Raw genomic sequence first — 14,136 nt, forward strand, 5'->3', positions numbered from 1 at the left:
AGAGAGGAAGCGACCCACGAGCTAAAGGAATGCAGTGTAGCTGAAATAGGGTAAAGAGGTAAAACAGGGAGGCTGAGACAAAGCTGTCGAGGTACTAACCATGACCCAGTCACTATCCAAAGTCTATTCCTGGTTTGGCCCCTGGAATGGAAGCTAACCTACCTTTCATAATAATACCAAGTCAAAGACAGTGCTTTCAGAATTCTCCTGCCCACCAGTCCAAGGGGGTACATTCACTAAGCAGTCCCAAGATGAGAGTACCATCAACCCCCATATATCTTCCACTTTGTAGACAAGGGGAGAAGCGGGGAGAGACAAAATGGGAGATTAGGATTGAGATATATATACTAGTGTTACTGCTAAGTCGCTTCAGTCATGTGCGACTCTTTGCAACCCTATGGACAGCAGCCCGCCAGGCTCTTCTATCCATGGGATTCTTCAGGCAAGAATACCGGAGTGAGGAATGAGATATATAAACTACCAGGTATAAAACAGATAGCTAGTGGGGAGCTGCTGTATAGCATAGAAAGCTCAGCTCACTGCTCTGTGATGAACTAGAGGAGAGGGAGGGAGGCTCAACTGGGAGGGGATATGTGTATACATACAGCTGATTCACATTGTTGTACAGCAGAAGTGAACACAACGTTGTAAAGCATTTATCCTCCAATTTTAAAAAAGAGAGAGAAAGAATAGGTTCAAGGAATACTCGTCTCACTACTATGATGTTTGCATGCTAGGCTTGCATTCGGATGGTAAGAATAATGCTGTGATGCTGCTGATTACAACTGACAGCTAAACTCACATTTGATGATTAACTGTCTGCCAGGATCTAGGTGAAAAACTTCATGATTTAATCCTCACAAGCATATATACTTGTCACAGAGCCAGAGTCAGGGGTATTGCGAGTATATCTGGGTGAGGAAGGGGTTAAGAAAGGTCATGTTTTCTTTCAAGTACATTTGTCATAATGGCATGAAAAATCGGGTGCCACAGCATGTTTATGTTACAGAATCACTGTTTTAGACATAAAATACAGGAATGTTTAGGCTTGTCCTTGAGTTGGACTTGGGAACTCATGGTCCACAAAGCAAAACACATTGCTTCCAACATTCTCCAAACAAGAATCCTAAGATCTGACAGCTGATAGAAACTTTATGACAAAATAATTAGGACTTTCTAAAGAAGTGGTTGCATTGTCTTCCTTATAAGGAGTACGTATGAGGGAGAAACGCTTCTTGTAGACTAGGCTTGCTCCAGCTCTAGTCCAGTCTATTTTCTACACTGCAGGCAGGGCATTTTTCTAATTTTTATTTAATGGTCTTGCTGAATTTCTTTTAAAATTATCTCCCCGGTCCCAAAAGCTTCATTCTCAGGCATGGGGTTGGATGTGCAGCTTTGAACCACTAGAAAACACTCTTCTCAAGCACACCCCAGGCTTTCTCTGGAGCCCACACAGATCTTGAGACCTTAACTAGTTGCCTTGGCCATTTCACTGCACTGACCTCAGGATGCTCCCAACTCTGCTCGCCATCCTCTTGTTAACTCTGGATTTGCCTTGTGCTTTTCTTTCTCACCACAGCTCTGTATTTACCTCTCACTGGTTAACACCCTCTCCTGGTTGAGTTTACTCCTAGAGTTTCCACATGGTCTCACCCTGAAATGCAAGTGAAACACATCCTGCAAAATTTATCTTTTGATTTTGTTCAGGCATGAGCTTTTAGGACATTTCCTTCAATAATGATTTGTGTTGCAAAAACCACTATAAGCCTAGAGAAATTTCGTAAGATCTTTAGAGAAGCTGCCAAATTAGTAAACCAAAGCAAAAATCCCACGTGCAGCTTCTAGTCTCACATACTTTCTCTTTCCTGTACCTAGGAAAATCCTAACAAATCTCTTTCCCATCTGTGCTTTCCTCCAAGTGTTTGAGACTCAGAAGAAGATAACACCTTCCACTTGCAAACAGATCATTTTCTAAGTGTGTTTAATGAAATTGATGTCATAAGAAAAACAAACAATATCACAGATCCTCCAAAAGATAATTTTCCTGATAATTCAGTGGTTGTTCTCTTAATTCAAGAATGACTAGCGTCCGAAGAATTTTGAAGGCATATGGAAAACAAAATGGAGCTAGCATGCATTGCATAATTTCTTTTGGACACATGCACGCTGCACTAGGCATGTTACACAATTTAGCTCTTAAGTCCAGGCTGCATGCCCCTCAGTTATCCCATAGAAGAGCATAAAGCTCTCTGGGTTGCATGATAGAAATCCCCTTTAAATCTTCTGTAGTAAGTTCTTTGGGGCACGTTGTTTTCTTTACCATTATATCTCAAATGGTAAAACACATAGGTTTTACTAAATATTTCTGAAATGAATATGTTTTTCTGATTGTATAAATATCTAAGGATGGTAGGAAATGTAAATACCACAAAATTACATGACTTAAAAAGTGGTCATTTCCTCAAAATTACCCTTCACCCCCAACGACACAAACACTGTTGGGTGAATTACTTTTCACTTGCACACTGGTGCCTTCTGCTTCTTGCTCTAACTGAAATCTCGTTCTCTCTTCCCCTTTCCTGGTTCTCAGTTGTCATCCCACTTCCCCTAGAGTGGTTATCTGCCACTGGTGTCTGTCTAACACCACTGCTCTCCTCAGGTGATATTCTTCTCTCACGACCATCATGCATTCTTGCTCAGGGCCTGCCAGGAACAGGACCCCCATCTCCCAACTTCAGTGACTGGCCTAGACTAGCTGTGTGTCTCTCATAGTGAACACATCACTATGGTCTTGAGACTGGAGGACTCTGATTGGCCAGACCTGTGGCTTGGTGTGGAATATCCACAAGGAAGTTCCTGGCCACAAACCCCAACTACCACAAGATAAAAAGCAGCCTATTCATCAGACCAGCCTGGCTTCCAGTAAAGGTCAATTTTAAACCACCTCAAGCCCATTGGAATACTGTAGAAGTCTCCAGAGTCATGTTGCAGAGATACTCTCCTCGGCTACTGCACATGCATCCTAGCCTGACTGGGTTGTGATCTGGATTCACAGACAGAGCTGTCGCTTTGTAACCCTGATTTGTTCCTATTGACAATAAAACATTTATCCACCACAGGCAATGTTTACCAGAGTTTCACTTCTCTTCTGGTTTCCTGTCAACTCTTTCTGGGTGCTCTGCGTGGACAACTGTGGTCAGCTGCCTCCAACAGAAAATGTCTGTTGTCTTAGTCACCAATTCTGGACACCCATATTGACGTTCTGCTGTGAAGCATCTTCATCACATATAAACACTTATCCTTGTTTGGGTAAAAATATTGTACATACAATAGATAGAGTGACAGAGATGACCCAAAGCAATAGCAACTCAATTGCACATTTTACTATTGACTTCAAAATATTTTCTAAGAATAAACTCCCCTTTTCTACTACTTCTCAAAATGTTTTTTTAAAATAAACTGAAGCCAGTAGGTCATAAAATGAAGATTTCATCCAGGGGTAAATTCTAAGAGATACTCTGGCTCAGGGTCGTCTTGAGCAAGCCCAGGTAGCACTGTTCACTGGGGTGAATCCACTCTAGTTGCACAGGATTGAAAGATGGGGCCCACATGGTTTGGGGTAAATTTCTGCATTTCTTTCTTACCCCTGAAAAAAATGATTTCATAGAATAAGGGTATAGAGCTTTTGATTTCAATTCACCAAAACTGATTAAAACCAGAAAAAAAAAATTAAAATCAAAGGCCCTCAGGACATCAGTACTATTTTTTTTTTCTTCATCTTTTGGTTTAAAGGAGCTTTGCTAAAAGTTTTCAGTAACCTTGAAGTTCTTAGGACATGAGCCACCCTTCTCCTTGCATGGCCCTGTAATAAACCTTTCTCTATTCCAAACTCAAATAAATAAATAAATAAAAGAAATGGAGTCCAAATCAAAGAGCTAGTGGTTTTCTTCTTGTCAAAATGAAAAAGTTAACCCTCTATCAACAGATAACATTACTTCTCCTAGAGGTAGGTGTCATCATGGTTCAGACCTTAGCTGTGCTATCTTCCAGTTGTGGTACCCACAGCAAGTTAATTTTTTATAATGGAGGTAATACATAACTTTGGTGAACATACTGGCTTAAGAAACAAAAGCATAATAGAGATTGATATTTGGAGCCTTTTTCCCAAACCAGTTTAAGAGTACCATCCTCGATGCATACAAACAAAGGATTGACCCTATCATTGCGAGCCTTCGTTACTCAAACACCCTTTAGGAATTTAAGAAAAATTTCCTGTTAACTTGTTAGGATGAAGTAGGTTTGCAATAAAGTTGTTTTTACTAAAATTCTGTTTTTTTCATGTTCTACATATTGTGAAATAAAATTCATATTTTATGGAAAAATGAAAATATGGAAAATATGAAATATGAACATTTAAACATTAAAAAATGCCCTCTGCACTTTGGCCTGCTCTCTCCCCACTACTATGCATTGTGCACCTGTATGGAGCATCCACCAAACCAACCCCTTCAGTAGAAGTAACTGCTCAACCATAAAGAACAACATGAGCTGTTGAACAGCATCAGCAAGACAACCCTTTAAAAGGTAACATTCCTTCTTAATCTTTTTTTCCTTCTTAATCTTGTAAGGGGCCACAGTGATATTTAGATTTGGATTGTGTAAACTGTCAATAATACATCATTTAATGTACAGCCCTCTGTCTCAAACTTACACAACCATGCCTTGACTTCTAACATGCAGAACGATTCTCAGAGCTTTCTGAGATGTAGCTCCTGAGTTATAATCCTCAATTTGACTAGAATAGAAATGTCTATTTCTTTTACTATTTTGATTAATTTATTTTAATTGGGCGCTAATTATTTTACAATATTGTAGTGGGGTTTGCCATATATTGACATGGATCAGCCATGGGTGTACATGTGTCCCCCATCCTGAACCCCCTCCCGCCTCCCTCCCCATCCCATCCCTCAGGGTTGTCCCATTGCACTGGTTTTGAGTGCCCTGTTTCATGCATCAAACTTTGACTGGTCATCTATTTCACATATGGTAATATACATGCTTCAGTGCTATTCTCTCAAATCATCCCATCCTTGCCTTCTCCCACAGAGTCCAAAAGACTGTTCTTTATATCTGTGTCTCTTTTGCTGTCTCGCATACAGGGTCATCAGAGAAGGCAATGGCAACCCACTCCAGTACTCTTGCCTGGAGGATTCCATGGGCGGAGGAGCCTGGTGGGCTGCAGTCCATGGGGTCATGAAGAGTCAGACACGACTGAGCGACTTCACTTTCACTTTTCACTTTCATGCCTTGGAGAAGGAAATGGCAACCCACTCCATTGTTCTTGCCTGGAGAATCCCAAGGATGGGGGAGCCTGGTGGGCTGCCATCTCTTGGGTCACACAGAGTCAGACAAGACTGAAGCAACTTCGTAGCAGCAGCTGCATATAGGGTCATCATTACCGTCTTTCAAAATTCCATATATATGTGTTAATACACTGTATTGGTGTTTTTCTTTCTGACTGACTTCACTCTGTATAATTGGCTCCAGTTTCATCCATCTCATTAGAACTGATTCAAATGCATTCTTTTTAATGGCTGAGTAATATCCCATTGTTTATGTGTACCACAGCTTTCTTATCCATTCGTCTGCCGATAGACATCTAGGTTGCTTCCATGTCCTAGCTATTGTAAACAATGCTGTGATGAACATTGGGGTACATGTGCCTCTTTCAATTCTGGTTTCCACAGTGTGTATGCTGAGCAGTGGGATTGCTGGGTCATATGGCAGTTGTATTTCCAGTTTTTAAAGGAATCTCCACACTGTTCTCCATAGTGGCTCCCACCCCACCAACAGTGTTAAGAGGGTTCCCTTTTCTCCACACCCTCTCCAGCATTTATTGTTTGTAGACTTTGGTGTGAGATGGTACCTTATTGTGGTTTTGATTTGCATTTCTCTGATAATGAGTGATGTTGAGCATCTTTTCATGTGTTTGTTAGCCATCTGTATGTCTTCTTTGGAGAAATGTCTATTTAGTTCTTTGGCCCATTTTTTGATTGGGTCATTTATTTTCTGGTATTTGAGCTGCATGGGCTACTTGTATATTTTTGAGATTAATTCTTTGTCAGTTGTTTCACTTACTATTACTTTCTCCCATTCTGAAGGCTGTCTTTTCACCTTGTTTATAGTTTCCTTCATTGTACAAAAGCTTTTAAGTTTAATTAGGTCCCATTTGTCTATCTTTGATTTATTTCCATTACTCTGGGAGGTGGGTCATAGAGGATCCTGCTGTGATTTGTCAGAGATTGTTTTGCCTATGTTTTCCTCTAAGAATTTTATAGCTTCTGTTCTTACATTTAGATCTTTAATCCACTTTGAGTTTATTTTTGTGTATGGTGTTAGAAAGTATTCTAGTTTCATTCTTTTACAGGTGGTTGACCAGTTTTCCAAGCACCACTTGTTAAAGAGATTGTCTTTCTCCATTGTATTTTCTTTCCTCCTTTGCAAAGATAAGGTGTCCATAGGTGTGTAGATTTATCTCTGGGCTGTCTATTTTGTTCCATTGATCTACATTTCTGTCTTTGTGCCAGTACCATACTGTCTTGATGACTGTAGCTTTGTGGTATAGTCTGAAGTCAGGCAGGTTGATTCTTCCAGTTCCATCTTCTTTCTCAAGACTGCTTTGGCTATTTGAGGTTTTTTTGTACTTTCATACAAATTGTGAAATTATTTGTCCTAGTACTGTGAAAAATACCATTGGTAGCTTGATAGGGATTGCATTGAATATGTAGATTGCTTTGGGTAGTATACTCATTTTCACTATATTGATTATTTCAATCCATGAACATGGTATATTTCTCCATCTATTTGTGTTATCTTTGATTTTTTTCATCAGTGTTTTATATTTGTTGACAATGTCAGATCAACTTCAAATCCAGCTGTCTACCTCAAATCTCATCCTCATTTCTTGTTGCTTCCTCTTTCCACAGCTCTCATCCTCTGAGTCATATTCCCAGCAAGTCAGTCTATGGTTTAGCTAAAATTAAGAGACTATTCCTGTATCAATGTATGGCAAAAACCAATACAGTATTGTAAAGCAAAATAAAGTAAAAATTAAAATTAAAAAAAAGAAGAATTTAAAAAAAATAAAAATAAAAAAAGAGACTATTCCTATGAAATGTTTAGTAGTGAGTATACAAATTTTAACTCTGAGAAAGTATAGACTGTTTTGAGCACTATTCCATTTTGGCAAACAAATGCAACTAGTCAACCAATAAACTGTCAATTTACTTATCCAGGACAGTCTCTCAGTACACTTCCACTCATTTTGCCAGTATACGTGATCTAGAACAGCAGATTTCAACTGTGCAGGTTTATTTATACATGATTTTTTTTTTCAACAACAAATACCCTGGTTGCAATGGAACATGCAAGTACTTGTGGCAGTGGGGCAGGCACAATGACAAAGACACAGACCAGAAGCAGTGAAGACACTAGAGCCCTAAGGAGGTTTGCCTGGGTATACAGGCTAGTCAGTAAAGGAAAAAGGAACTGACACTTCCTGAGTACCTATGTGCTTACTAATAAGCCATTAGAGATAACCAAGAAGGCACAGAAATGTTTCTGATGACAAACTCTTGGAAAATTTTCTGAGCCCTGTGATTTCTAACAAGACAGGCTGAAAGAGTGATCATGAGCATCTCTAGCTTAGCTCCAAAAATGGATGTTTTCAGGCTGACAAGAAAACAAAGAAGTTCCTTCTTCTAGAACAAGCATATTTTTCTGTTCCTTTTCAGTGTTGCCCGCTTCCAAATTATTAACCCCTTATCATATGATTGCAAGCAAGTGGTGCAGTTAGGAGAGATGGGAGACAGCAGCCTCCCATGAAAGAGGCCCTCCATCTACTGTCCTCTGAAGACACCTGTTGTCTGTTGCCTCAGAAGGACCTGGACTTTTCAAGCATTTCGGTGCTTGTAACAAGTCAGATCAGACAAATGTAAACGATCATACAGTTCCCTCCTACTGATTAACACCAGCCAACAGGGAGTCACTTGTCATCTGGTGACTATCTGATAGAGAAGAAAATTCGGAGTAGAGGCTTGTTGCCTTTAGTTCTGGAGTCACTTGAATTTCCAAACTCCACTGCTGAACAAATCTGGCTCTCAGATTCTCTGACATCTAATTCTTATATTAGAAACTCCTCTTTTCTCTCCTCTACTATCAAGTGCCCTTGAGACTGATGGCCACCCAACTGCCCTGTATCAATCACCTTACCAGCCCTCTCCAAGCTGGAGGATGAGTATGGCTTCCGGCACTCACTCAGGAAACATCAGTGCCAGTCCTCTTATGCCTGTCCTTCTTAGGGGAGAAAAAAAGCCTGTCTAGTGCTAATGTCCCAAATACTCTGCTCAGTGGTCTGGCCACTTCTGAGGCAGCTACTCCCTATGACATACAAGAGAATATGAGGGAAATAAAATCAATTTGAGGTTTCTTGTGCTAGTGATAAAGAATCTGCCTGCCAGTGCAGGAGATGCAAGAAACGCAGGTTTGATTCCTGGGTTGGGAAGATCCCCTGGAAAAAGGAAATGGCAACCCACTCCAGTATTCTTGCCTAGAAAATCACATGGAGAGAGGAGCCCAGCAGAATATAATCCAAGGGGTCTCTAAAGAGTCAGACACAACTGAGCACAACATTGAGGTTCCAGCCGGCACAGTGAAGGCTCCCTCAGCTCTCTTGAGTGAAACAGCTACTCCCAGCCCATCTATAATCTGTGTACTCTTCTACTGAAATGCCAATAATCTCTTGTACTTTTTAATGATTATTTGTCTCCCTTTAGAAGAGGGAACACTGAAGAGGGACAGATAATTTGTCTCATTTATCTATCCAAAGTGTTTACCTCAGTTTTGACACATGAGCTCTTCAATCAATTTGTAAGATTGAATATTTTTACATCCTGATATTCATTCTAGAAGAGGTTGAGAATTTAAAAAAATGTAATAACCACTAATTATTACAGAAAATACTGATATGAAATGAATAGCATTTTGATTTTTCATAGACAATAAATAACTAAATGTGTTAGCATTCTCCAAAGAACCAGTGGTGCATATACATGTATGCATGTACATGTATGGGGTTTCTTATAAAGAATTGGTTCCAGCAGCCATTAAGGCTGGCAGTCCCAATTTCTGCAGTTGGCAAGCTGTAGACCAGGGGAGCTGGTGGTGTAATTTGAACTAAATGCTAGCAGATTTGAGATCGATCAGTTGCCAGCATTTCAGTTTGGGACTAAAGGCATGAAAAAGTCTCTATCCCAACTCAAAGGCAGTCCAGCAAGTAGTCCCTCTTTTTCAGGGGAGGGTCAGCCTTTTTGTTGTCATCATGCCTTCAACTGATGGAATGAGGGCCACCCACCTAGGAAGGGCACTCTGCTTTACTCAGTCCATCAATTTAAATGTTAAACTAATCCAAGCACACTCTCACAGAAACACCCAACCTTTTGATTTTTCATAGACAATGAAGAATTAAATCTTAGCATTCCCCAAAGAACCAGTGGTGTAGGTCTATGTATACAGGTACATGTATGGGGTTTATTATAAGGAATTGGTTCCAGCAACCATTAAGGCTGACAGTTTTTCCAAATATTGTGGGCACCGTGTGCCCAAACAGGTTGACATATAAAATCTATCACATTGAGTATGTAAAAGTCTAAAGTGAATGGATCATCACCTCTCTTCTCACATTCACTCAACAAACAATAAGGATGTACTATCTGTCAGGCATTACAGATTCTCTTGTTTCCCTCTTTTCTCTCATGGGGTCTAACATTCTGACAAGGTGGTGGGTGCACCCACATGACAGAAGGGACAAGTGAGCTGGGGCAGCACAGACATGATTGGAAATAACCAACATGAAAATGCCCAAGCACAGCCCCCAAGCAGGACTCTTCACTCAAATTTTCATTTCTAGACAATACTGCTAGGGAGAAATGCTTCCTCCCAGAGAAATCAAAGAAACATTTACTTGGAATGATTCACAAAAAGGCTCTCAAACTTGACTGTACTTTTAAAATCACCCAGGGAGCTTTAAAAGCCACTTATGCCTGAGCACTGATTAAATCAGAACATCTGGGGGTGGAGCCAAAGCATTCATAGTTTTTAAAAACTCCCAAAGTGATTCTGATGTGTAGCCAGGGTTGAGAATCACTGATTTACATTAATTTACACAATCTTATGTGCTAGGCTTCTGATTGTAATTATTCAAGTGGTCACTTGCCTGTGGGGCTTCCCAGGTGGCTCAGTGGTAAAGGAATCCACCTGCCGATGCAGGAGACACAGGTTAGATCTCTGGATCATGAAGATCCCCTGGAGGAGGAAATGACAACAATCCAGTATTGTTGCCTGGAAAATTCCATGGCCAAAGGAGCCTGGCAGGCTACAGTCCATAGGGTCACAAAGAGTCAGACACAACTCAGCAACAGAGCATGCACACATGCACTTGTCTGTACTATATACATCATTCTTGCTGGGGTAGCTGATAAAGATGAGAAACGGTACAGTACTGATAATGAATACCTGGTTAAGCTATCCAGCTGGCTGGCGGGGAATCAGTCCAGTGTTGCCATTGATAGCTAGTTTTGGTCTGAGATTCAGTGGCCCATGCATCTGTGTCAGCCACTTGCTAGAACCATTCCCACTTGCTCTGATTTTCCCCAACCTTGGTACCATTGGTTTTTCTCAATGACAGAGCCCAATATCAATGTCTGATCACTTGCTTTGTCCTCTCCCATCCGAGCTTGTTACCAATTTTTCAAAGTAATGGGTAAAATTTTGCAGCTTATTTCTTCTACTGAGATAGCATTGCACTTACAGCAGAAAGTGAAGAGGAACTAAAAAGCCTCTTGATGAAAGTGAAAGAGTAGAGTGAAAAAGTTGGCTTAAAGCTCAACATTCAGAAAACTAAGATCATGGCATCTGGTCCCATCAGTCTATGGGAAATAGATGGGGAAACAGTGTCAGACTTTATCTTTGGGGGGCTCCAAAATCACTGCAGATGGTGATTGCAGCCTAGAAATTAAAAGATGCTTACTCCTTGGAAGGAAAGCTATGACCAACCTACATAGCATATTGAAAAGCAGAGACATTACTTTGCCAACAAAAGTCCGTCTAGTGAAGGCTATGGTTTTTCCAGTAGTCATGTATGGATGTGAGAGTTGGACTTTGAAGAAAGCTGACTGCCGAAGAATTGATGCTTTTGAACTGTGGTGTTGGAGAAGACTCTTGAGAGTCCCTTGGACTGCAAGGAGATCCAACTAGTCCATTCTAAAGGAGATCAGTCCTGGATGTTCTTTGGAAGGAATGATGCTGAAGCTGAAACTCCAATAGTTTGGCCACCTCATGGGAAGAATTGACTCATTGGAAAAGACTCTGATGCTGGGAGGGATTGGGGGCAGGAGGAGAAGGAGATGACAGAGGATGGGATGGCTGGATGGCATCACTGACTCAATGTACATGAGTTTGAGTGAACTCCGGGAGTTGGTGATAGACAGGGAGGCCTGGAGTGCTGCAATTCATGGGGTCGCAAAGAGTTGGACACGACTGAGTGACTGAACTGAAATGAACTGAGCATTGCAGACTCCTCACAGTAAGAGGCAATGGATTTTCCACTTATGGTCAAGGCAGCCCAGCTACAAAAGCAGAAGCAGCCTGGTTTATGCCAAATGGGCTCCCACAAAGAGGCAGGGATGATGGAGTGCAAAACACTTTTCTGAACCCCACAGAAATGGATACTAGTCCATCTGCTGCTGCTGGGCCAAGACGGAGCATCTTTCAGGGGGAGGCAGTCAAGCCCAAAGTCTTCCTTTCCCCCAGGTCCTGTCTCTCGTAAATAATGGGGTCAATTCTGAGAGACTCAGGACTTGCAGGGGGGATATACCTGAGAGGTTTAAGAACACAGGCCGTCCAGATGCCATAACTCAAATTAGAATTCCAACATTACCACTATTACCTATGTGACTTGGGCAAATTATTTAACCTCTCTCATTTATTTGCTCAGTAGTGATAGCACTTGCCTATTAAAGTTGCTTTGTAATTATAGGATATAAAGTATGTGGAGGGGTTATTTAGCACAGTGCTTGGCATATAGTAATGCTCAAGTAAACATTAGCTATTCTTAATGTAAATGTACCCCCCAGAAGTACATGTGTTTTATATTATAACTAGTGACTAAGGAATTCTCATGTCCCATCAGAGTCTGGGCCACCGGTCATGAATACCAACTACTAGCTTAGTCTCACCACACCCCGAGCCAGGGAGAAGTCAAGCTGGTGGCCCATTAGAAATCACCCCATGCCCACATCACATCAGCCACTAGCAATCGGTGGACCCAGTCCTATAGAGTAGACTCATCTTTCTGCCATATCGAATGTATAACAAGTCCCCACTCTACTGGTTTCCAATCCCAATCTCTCTCTAGTCTATCTCAAAGACTGAAGTGGGCCCTCGACTCCAGCCAGTTACTTAGAGGGCTTGAACCTCTGCCCTAGTTCATGCAAACTCCTTTCCTCTAGAGGGCAGGTCTATGACCAAACCCATCCATCTTCATGCTTCCAAGTCTTGACTGAAAGCATTCCCTCAAAACAGACCTCTCCCCAAGTAGCCACTACCCCCAGCCTACAAAGGACTCAACTCTCCGACTTGATATTCAGCTGCCAGGCTACCTACTAGTCTGGTGTTCTGAAATATCTCCTCATATCCCTAACGAGAAGGAAGAGTTAGTTTAACCTTGGTCCAGCTAGCTCCCTCCCCTTCAGTAAGAGTTATGAGTGTCCCACAGAGTCACGCTTACACTGGGGATCTTAATCACCTTTGCTTCCAAAACACTATCCCTCATCTGCCTGCTGATCAAATCTTTGATCTTTTTAGCACGTGTGGGTTTCTCCTCTTGCTCCCAACTCTCCTCCACTCGACTTGGATATTTCAGGGTAAGAATCATTTAATATATAATGGATGTCAAATATAGCAGTCAGTACATAATTCCATGACAAACAGCTTAATCTGTAGCAAAAGATCAGGATCCAAGTTTAATCCATTTTCTATGGCTTATGTGTGCATGCTATCACTTCAGTTGTGTCTGACTCTTTGTGACCCATGGGCCATAGCCCACCAGGCTTCTCTGTCTGTGGGATTCTGGAGGCAAGAATACTGGAGTTGGTTGCCATTCTGTTCTCCAGGGGATCTTCCTGACCCAGGGATCAAACTTGGGTCTCTTATGTCTCCTGCATTAGCCGGCTGGTTCTTTACCACTAGCACCACCTGGCAAAGCCTTCTATGGCTTATAAACATTTCATAAACTTCTTTTGGTCTTTGTATTACATAAAAACTATAAGCTTCTCCATATTTAACATAATAGAAGTAACCCAAGTCAACGGTGAGGGGCTGCAAATTTTTCTTCATTTATTCAGTATCTTCATATGTGTATTTGTTCAGACAATAGACTCCTGAATTTGGATTCCCAGGGAGAAGGTCATCCACTTCCACTGCTCTGGGTCATGTTTCCAAATTTCACTGCACAAGAGGAGATGTGGCCCAATCCACATTTCCCCAGCAGAGAAACTTCTCTACCCATCATGAATTCCCCTGGAAGATAATTTCTCGCCATCTGAGCATGTTTGCCTTTCTGTATGGCTTGATAATATTTGGGGGTCAAAATGTTTGCCAGTGGAACACTGTTGAACTAACCTAGTTGAGTGCTTCCCAAAGTATGGGATACATTCCATTAGAAAATGATTAGTTGTAGGGAATACATAGAACATTAAATAACAGTGAGTCACATGGTGAGATATTATTCTCTCTCCAACTCTCTTCCAGCCTCTCTGGTCCAGAAGGTTTCAGTTTGGTGCTAATATATCTCCAACACCTCTCTGGCACTTTCTAAATTGCCTTTTACAGAGAAGCCTGTGTCCCAGAATCTTCAGACTACCTTGTCTATCTTGGATTAACAAGGCTTTACTTTCATGTATTCATTTTATGGTTACCTGCTATTTGTGATGTTGCATCAATTTTTTCTTTAATTTGCAGTCATGATAGAACATTTCCTTTAAAAAAATTTAAAATGAGCCAACTTAAAAGAGAATCAAG

Source organism: Budorcas taxicolor, chromosome 23 (genome assembly GCF_023091745.1).
Source record: "Budorcas taxicolor isolate Tak-1 chromosome 23, Takin1.1, whole genome shotgun sequence".
Classification (NCBI taxonomy): domain Eukaryota; kingdom Metazoa; phylum Chordata; class Mammalia; order Artiodactyla; family Bovidae; genus Budorcas; species Budorcas taxicolor.